Source organism: Monodelphis domestica, chromosome 4, assembly GCF_027887165.1.
Source record: "Monodelphis domestica isolate mMonDom1 chromosome 4, mMonDom1.pri, whole genome shotgun sequence".
Lineage (NCBI taxonomy): Eukaryota > Metazoa > Chordata > Mammalia > Didelphimorphia > Didelphidae > Monodelphis > Monodelphis domestica.
The window spans coordinates 453,969,070-453,977,137 of NC_077230.1; positions in this window are offsets into that span (position 1 = coordinate 453,969,070).

The following is an 8,068-nucleotide window of genomic DNA, read 5'->3' on the forward strand; positions in this document are numbered from 1 at the left end:
CTGAGGCCCCAGGAGATTTCCCAAGGTTGCACAGCTGGCCTCCAACTCAAGCTGAGATCCATTGGTCCCAAATCCAGGGAGCCTTCACACCCCCACGGGACCCCTCCCAACCCTCCCAGGCTTAGAAACACCCGTGGGTTCATCTGGAGCCAGGGGATTAGGCTCAAATTCTTTAATGTGGTTTTGAGGTCTTGACATTTCCTATCATCCCAATCCAAGCCTCAACTTCCCTTCAAGGTCTCCTATAATCCCACTTTACCCAGGATCTCAAGACCAGCTAGTCTAAGCACCTTAATTTACAGAAGAAGAAGCTGAGGCTCCAATATAGCCTACTTGGGGACTGAGCCTGCATTCCACTGTTCTCTTCCTAACTTGGGGCCACCCTCCATGAAGTCTGAAAGAAATCCCAGTTTTCTTCTCCCCCGCCCTTTAAACCTTCTGTCTTGGAATCAATACTGTGTATCAGTTCCAAGGCAGAAGAGTAGTAAGGGCTAGGTAATGGGGGTTAAGTGACTTGCCCAGGGTCACACAGCTGGGAAGTGTCTGAGGCCAGATTTGAACCCAGGACCTCTTGTCTTCAGGCCTGACTTTCTATCCACTGAGTCCCCCAGCTGCCCTTCTCCTTTTTAGTCTCCTTTGCTTTAGACTCCTTTGGGTGTCACCAAAGGCATCTCAGACCTCCTCCTGTTCTTGATCTATGACTGCTCCCACAAGTCTAAGCAAAGATGATCCCCAAACCTACACTGACAGGCTTAACCTCTCCTCTGCAGCCTTAACTTCCTGCTAGACACCTCCAGTGGGTTGATCCATCAGCACATCAGTCATTTCCAAACAGGGCTCAACATGTCCTCTTTTGTGTCTTCAGTTTCTTCTCTCTTCTAACCCATTCTCTGTAGTCTATTATAGACCCAAGTTGTCCTTATCCTTAAAAAATAACAACCAAAAGTCCTTCCTTGAATCTCTTGTTTGGATCCTTTCACTGATAAAATCCTAAAGTAGTCATTGAAGGCATTGTTGGTGGAGCTGAGAATTGTGCAATCATTCCGGGAAGGATGTGGAATTCGATTAGAATCAAATGGGATGAAGAGCCACAAACCTGGCCCCTCCTTCCAACAGACACTTTCTGTGGAGGGCCTGGAGGAGCTATCCTTGACACACATCTCCACCTGAGCACATCCTCACTCATCAGCAAGTCCTTCTGCCTTTACCACTCACCTCCCATCCAACTCTGATGGCCAGCCCTCTTGTGGGGCCATCTCTGATCACCTACATATTTGTCTCCTGCATTTCCAGTTCAGCTTCCTTCCTGATCTGCCCACATCATACCTTGCCCCGGACCTTCAATTGCTCCCTATTGGTAAGGTAAATCTTGTCCTCAGCCTGGCCTTGAAGGCCCTCCACAACCTGGCTCTGATTTGCCTTTCCAGATATCCCTAACTCTTTACCTACTCCTGCTCCATTCAGAATGTTGCTACTTCCCTCTAATGTGCCTCCTACCTTGGACGGGGAAGCTGATTTTTTGTACCCCACTGCAAGACTTTACATTGATTGCCACAGAATTCCATTTTTAGCTCCGTGTCCTAATGTCCCGACATCCTTGCATATTTGGACTCTCGTCTGGTGCTGGCTCATCCCTTTCAGCTGAGGTGATGAGGGCTGCCTGTGGTCACTGATGCTCTAAAATCTTAGAAATGCTCTGAAATCCTTTGTCTTTAATGGTGCTTTTAGATCTTATGCTTTCTACTAGTTAGCACATAGTAGAAACTGCGTGCTTTCCCAGCTACCCTTAGCTGGCAAGAGCGGGCAAGGTCAAGCCTGCAGGGAGGAGGTGAAGCATCCGGGATGTTATGCTTTTGATAAGAGTTCGAAGGCTGAGAAGATGTTCAAACACCAAAACAACCTTGAAAGCTTGACAAACAGGACCTGGGAGGGAGCATCTTGTATTCCTTCCCTGGAATGCCAATGGGAGGAAGAATCTGAGGGGGGCTGGAGAATTCCTAGGGAGGAGGGAGGTAATACCCCAGACCCATAATGAGAACCAGCAACCTGAAATCCCCCTGCTATTATGGCATTTTCCATGGCCTGGTCATACTATCTGCAACATCCTTAAACAAACACTTTCCTGCCATAAGATGAAGGAGTCTGAGCTGTAACTCTAGCCAAGAGCCAGCCTTTGCTCTCCCGCAACAAAACTTTCTTCTACATCGGAGGGTTACCTGGTTAAAATGCCTACCAGTACTCCTTTTTCCCCTTCCCAGAATGCTCCTGTCTGAAAGCTTAGTTCAGGCGCTACCTCCTTCAGGAAGCCTGCCTTGATTCCTCTTAGCTCAGCATTCTTTCCATCATTGCATTTTCCTCGAGCATGTCCCTTGGATCCCAGCTTTGCCCACTGGTCTACCTCCCTGGCGCTGCACATCTCTGCGGAAGGGCCACAACTCCCATAAAACACAAGTTCTGGGAGGGCAGGCACGGCCACTTCCTTACACTTATCCCATGAGGGCCTGGCAGTGCTATGCCGCAGTACAAAAGTTTGTTGGGTTCGACATGGGAGCAATGGAGGAATCACAGGAAGCAGACTTCAGATCAAGTTTCCTGACAATTGGAGCAGCCCCAGAGTGGGATGGGCGGCTTCCAGCGGTAGTGATTGTTTTTGCATTTCAGGAACAAGGCCAGCATGGTTGGGATGTTGCCCAGTGCTCCTTCCAGCTCCAGATGTTACTGGTTCCGTGAATGCTGCAGGTCAGAGCTGAGAGGCTTTAGAGTAGGGAATACCAGAACTGGGAACAAATCTAGAAGAGGGAATGCCGGAACTTGGAGGGAACCTAGAAAAAGGGCTGTCAGAAATGGGAACAAATCTAAAATGGAGAATGTCAGAGATGGGACGGTCAGAACCGGGAGAAGCCTTAGAACAGGGAACATTAGCCCCCTCTAGCTCTGATGATCTGATTTTAGGTAGGCACAGAGGCTTAAAGGAAAGTTGGGAGGGCAAGGCTGGGCCGGAGCTCCCCACCTCCTGTTTATCTGTCTCCAAGACCCAGATCCTCTTCTTCCCATTCTGCCTTAGAGAATGTCCACTTGGCCAAGAATTCTGTGGGGAGTTTTCCACGTTCTAGCATTACACCTCAGTTCCAGAGGAGGGCTCCTAGGAAGGAAGCAGCCAAGGTTCCACAGAAGGTACTAACTGGGGGTCTCTAGTCCCCCCCCCCCCCTGGGATGGTAAGAGCAGTTCTCAGGAGGCTGAGAAGCCAGGAAGCCTTGCATGCCTGGGTCCTACCATCCAGGCTTCCTGGTCTTGGAAGCAAGAGATGATAGTCGCTGCCTGGTGGTCTGGCGGCTCTTCTCAGCTGGTCCAGTTTGGGGCCTCCAGAGAAGGCTTTATTGGCCAGTTGAGCAGGAGGGGTGGGGAAGGGGAAGAAGAGCAGAGCCCATGGGGATGGTTCGACTCCATTTTCAAGGCTCCTCCCAGCTCTGACATGCCACATTTTGTTTTTATTTTGAACCCTTGCCTTTGTCCGTCCTAGAAACCACACTAAGTATCAGTTCTGAGGCAGGAGAGTGGTGAGGGTCCAGCCAGGAAGCATCTGAGGCCAAATTTGACCCCCGGCCCTTCTGCCTCTATCTGTGGAGCCACCTGGCCGCCATTCTGACATGCCAAGTTCAAAGGCCCTCCTGAGCCGAGTTCTAAGCCCAGAGGAGGAAAGAGCTTTCTGCAAAGTCACAAAGCGGCGTCGAGGGCAAAATCCTGACCAGAACTAGCCCAGGTCTCCTTTCGTTGTGCCGGGCTCGTTCTTGGGAAGGCGAGCGAGGCCGTGAGAGGGAGGACCACTTAATGCAAAGAGCCTGTAAGAAACAGCTTGTGTTGGGTGAACTCTGGGGCCAAACTGGAGGGAACGGTTCTGAAATTGTGGGGAACCAGAACTCCATTCACCCAGGATCATTTTAGGAACAGTGACAATTCAGTGCCCACAAAAAAGAAATCCTCGGCCTCATTTACAAAAGTTCTTCCAGAACTGGGGGTTGATCATTGCTGTTGTTCTTGGGCAGATTCGGTGAAATCTGGGGCTTTGTGTTCAGACCAGAGAGGGCACCTCGTGGTTGGTGTGAACAGGATGGGCCAAGATCAGAGATCACGCCTATAAGGAGGAGTGGCTGGACCAGGCGTGCTATCTTCCAACATCTGACATGTGAGGCATCAGCCAGTCGGGGTTCAAACCAAAGCGAACAGGAAATAACGTGGTTTTGTAATAAAAACAAACCCGATTAGAGCAATACAGAGTTGAAGCTAGAGGCCACCATTTTCCAGATGGAGAAACGGAAGACCAAGGAAAGCGAGTGAACCGTCTGTCCAGTAATAGTAATAGCTACTGTAGGGCTGCCACGTGATGATCCCATTTGGAGATTTGCCAAGCAACTTACAACGACTGTCCCATTTTAACGGGTAGAGCCGTCATGGTGATTTCTAGGGAGCTGTGGAAGCCAACCGGGCAAAACAGCTTAGCGGGATCATTTATTTTTATTTTTTAATCAAAACGTCTGTCGTAGCAGTTCTAAGATAGAAGAGTGGCAAGGGCTAGAAATCGGGATGAAGCGACTTGCCCAGGGTCTCATGGTGAGGAAAGAGCTGAGGCTAGAAGCCAGGTCCCCCCCGACGCCAGGCCTGGAACTCTATCTGCTGTGCTGCCCCCAGTACCGTGTGGCTTAACCCTTTCATGTTGTAGGTGAGGAAACCAAAGAGCAGAGAGCTTAGTCACACCAGGCAGCAGGTGGCTCCTTACTCTCATTTCGCATCCCCAGGTACCTGTATTTTGCCCTGGATGGCAGGTCCCAAAGTCATGTGACTCACATTGTCAGATGACACAGACAGGCTCCATTCGAGGGCACTCAGGCGAGAGTTACGTCTAAGAGTCCTTACGGGGATGCTCGTGGTCTTCTAGATGCCAGACCGGAAGGAAGCAGAGAGACAGCTTACCCTGCCCTGCCCAGCGGTGCCCGAGAAGCTGCTCCTCCAGGCTCTGGGAGAAGCCTTGATGTGAAGCTAAGGGTCATCCGCTTCTGGAATCTGGGGGGGGGGCCTGCTCTTTCTCCAGTTCCCCTCCTCATCACTCACTCTTCACTCCTCCTACCCAAGTGTTTCTCCTTCCTAAACTGGGCTTGTGGGTTAGTTAGAAATCAGCACAAATGTCAGTGAGGGAGAGAACCGAACCCTTCCCTCAGGACTAGGAATTTGCTCCGGGGGCTCTGAGCTAGAGCGGCTGAGCTAGTAATTTCCTGACTGATGGGATCTCCACAAAGTGGCAGAGGGGCTCGCAGGTATCACCACTAGGATAAAAAGTCACTGGACCAGGATGGGGTTGATTGACCATCCAGGAAAAAAAAGAGAGGCAGCCTCGGTCATAGAAGAGACCCCGCTCGAGGCCCCTCTGGGAGGAGAGCGGTGTAGCCTGGGAAGATTCGATTGTGCCTCACTGCCGAGGAGCACCTCTCGGAGGGCCCGCCGTACACTAACGACACAGGGACCCCGAAGAGGGCGTTACTTGTTGCGGGTGTAGTTGATTTTTCTTCTGAGAACCAAACTCGGAAAGGCAAGAGAACAGCCTCAAGATGTAACAGGCTGTGTGGCTCTTGGGGGAATAAGAGAGTGGACATGGACCCGCGCCGCACGGAACACTGCGAGCTGCTGGCCATGACTGAGCACAGAGCCCAGCGTGTTCGGGGCTCCGAAGGTCAGTAGTGGGAGGAAGCTTTGCTGAAGAAGCCAGAACAGCTGTCAAACACGCAACCTGACATACTCCAGAACACAGCCAGAGCCAGATTATGATGCAAATGGGAGAATTTTACAAAATCAATCCAAATATAATGAAGCATAAATACCGTCAGCCAGTGGGAGGGGGGTCTAATCCAAGACTAATGAGACAGAGACTGAGTAACGTGTTGAGTAAATGATCCCACAATTGAGTATTATGGGAAAGGAAGATGGAGGAGGGGGAGGAAGGGAGAGCAAGGGGGAAGCCCACAACCAGGAGATGGTGAGCAGTCTCCACCTGGGTGGAGAAGGGGCCCATCTTTTATAGGGCGGTGGTCTGCCTTGTCTCTGTTGGGCAAAGTTGGGCACTTGTGTCCAGATGCCTGGATGCTCCTTTGGGGGTGGGGGCTTTTGGTTCCCAGGCTTGCATAGTCCTTGGTATCTACAGACAGTATAAGACCAGAACATCAATCCATCATGGATCTGTCAGGTCACAGCATGGGCAGCAACAGGGCCTTCTGAAGTGGAATTACTTGATTTGGAGTTCCAGCAGGTGCACGGAAAGGGGGGCTTTGGTCTAGGGAAGAATTGGGGAAGGGGGGCTTTGGTCTCAGAAAGAATTGGGGAAGGGGGGCTTTGGTCTAGGGAGGAATTGGGGAAGGGGGGCTTTGGTCTAGGGAAGAATTGGGGAAGGGGGGCTTTGGTCTAGGGAAGAATTGGGGAAGGGGGGCTTTGGTCTAGGGAAGAATTGGGGAAGGGGGACTTTGGTCTAGGGAAGAATTGGGGAAGGGGGGCTTTGGTCTAGGGAAGAATTGGGGAAGGGGGGCTTTGGTCTAGGGAAGAATTGGGGAAGGGGGACTTTGGTCTCAGGAAGAATTGGGGAAGGGGGGCTTTGGTCTCAGGAAGAATTGGGGAAGGGGGGCTTTGGTCTAGGGAGGAATTGGGGAAGGGAGACTTTGGTCTCAGGAAGAATTGGGGAAGGGGGGCTTTGGTCTAGGGAGGAATTGGGGAAGGGGGGCTTTGGTCTCAGGAAGAATTGGGGAAGGGGGGCTTTGGTCTAGGGAGGAATTGGGGAAGGGGGGCTTTGGTCTCAGGAAGAATTGGGGAAGGGGGGCTTTGGTCTAGGGATCTATCAAATACCAGCACATTCTACAACTAAGGTAATATGTGGCCTGCATTTCTATTTGAAGTCACCTCACTACCTTAGAACACAGAATGGCAGAGGTGGAAGAGGCCTTATGTCAAAGAATAGTCAAAGAATGTCAGAGCTGGGAAGATCCTTATTTATGAAAGGGAATGTCAAGAGCTTAAAACATAACTGTTTAATTTTAGTTGGTTTTTACAAAAACAAAACCAATGCAGCTAAAATTAGAAGACAGACAGGTAACTGGCAAAATCTTTTAAGGAATTTTTCTGATAAAGGTTTAATATACAATGGCGTATCTAATGACCTGATTACAAGTTAGAAGAATAAGAGCCATTCCTCAACTGATAAATGGTCACATAATATGAATGAGCAGTTTTCACAGGGAAAAAAAATCCAAGCACTCAAAAACCAAATGAAAAAATACTCCAAATCCATAATAATGAATGTAAATTAAAGCAACCCTGAGATGGTATTTCACCAGCATCAGATGACAAAAAAGTTTAAGGATAATTGCTGGAGGGGCTGTGAGAAAGAAAACTGGCACTGTGGCTGTGCTGGAAAGTAAGCCCGAAGGCACCCTGCCCCCAAGTTACTAAACTGAGCAAAGATCCAGAAACTAAGGCAGGGACCCATTAACTAGAGAATAGCTAAGTAAATGATGACATATGAATGCCATGGAATATTATTACCCAAGGAGAAATACTGAAATGTATGGTTTTGGAGAAATCTAGGAATACTGTACAAATGGAGGCAGGGTGAAGTGCGCAGAACCAGAGAGCAATTTATATAGTGTATCATTATAAAGAAAAAGGTTTTAAAAATGAACTTAAGTTTTTTAAACCCTTCCCTTCCTTCTTAGAATCAATACTGGGTATTGGCTCCAAGGCAGAAGAGTGGTAAGGACTGGGCAATGGGGGTGAAGTGACTTGCCCAGGGTCACACAGCTGGGAAGTGTCTGAGGCCAGATGTGAACCTAGGAAAGGCTCTCATGTTAGAGGGGGATCAGAAAAGGCTTATCCTGGAAGATGGGATTTTAGATGGAGATGAGGGAAGGAGGGAGGAGTGCCAACAGAACTGTGAGAAGTCAGAGGTGCCTTATCTGAGGAACAATAGGAGACTAGGTCCCTAAACTGTTGTGAATTGTTTGCCATAGAAGATTCTTGGATCATCTTCCTCAA